The sequence below is a fragment of the Galeopterus variegatus genome, unplaced genomic scaffold (assembly GCF_000696425.1).
Source record: "Galeopterus variegatus unplaced genomic scaffold, G_variegatus-3.0.2 Scaffold5661, whole genome shotgun sequence".
Lineage (NCBI taxonomy): Eukaryota > Metazoa > Chordata > Mammalia > Dermoptera > Cynocephalidae > Galeopterus > Galeopterus variegatus.
Genome location: NW_007731772.1, coordinates 183635 through 184050, shown reverse-complemented (window position 1 = coordinate 184050; position 416 = coordinate 183635).

Sequence of the window (416 nt, the reverse complement as noted above, 5' to 3'; positions counted from 1 at the left end):
CCCCCCCCCCCCGCCCCCCAAGTACTGTTTTTTAATTTTTTCAATAGCAAGACAACTCTCATTGCAGGCCTTGGAACAAGCCACTCGCACGTGGATCTGGGAGACGGTGGCGGGAGGGGTGGGAGCGGGTGTGGAGCAAGATTCCAAGCCCTGGCCTGAGGCCTCGGCGAGGGGAGACTCCCCGGCGAGGGGCGCCGGAGGGGAGGGCGGGCAGCACACGGCCCCGCAAACTCCAGCAGGCTCGGCTCTCGGCCACACTTTTTGGGGGAAGATGGCGAGTTTGCGGGGCTGCGGCTTGGCGCGCCAGGACCTTCGTTTCCTGCAGCCGCGGGCGCTGCCCTTCGTCGGGGGAGCCCGGCCCGGAGGCTCGGCCCGGCTCCCCGGCTCTGCGACCCCCGGGGGCGTGCGGAGCACCA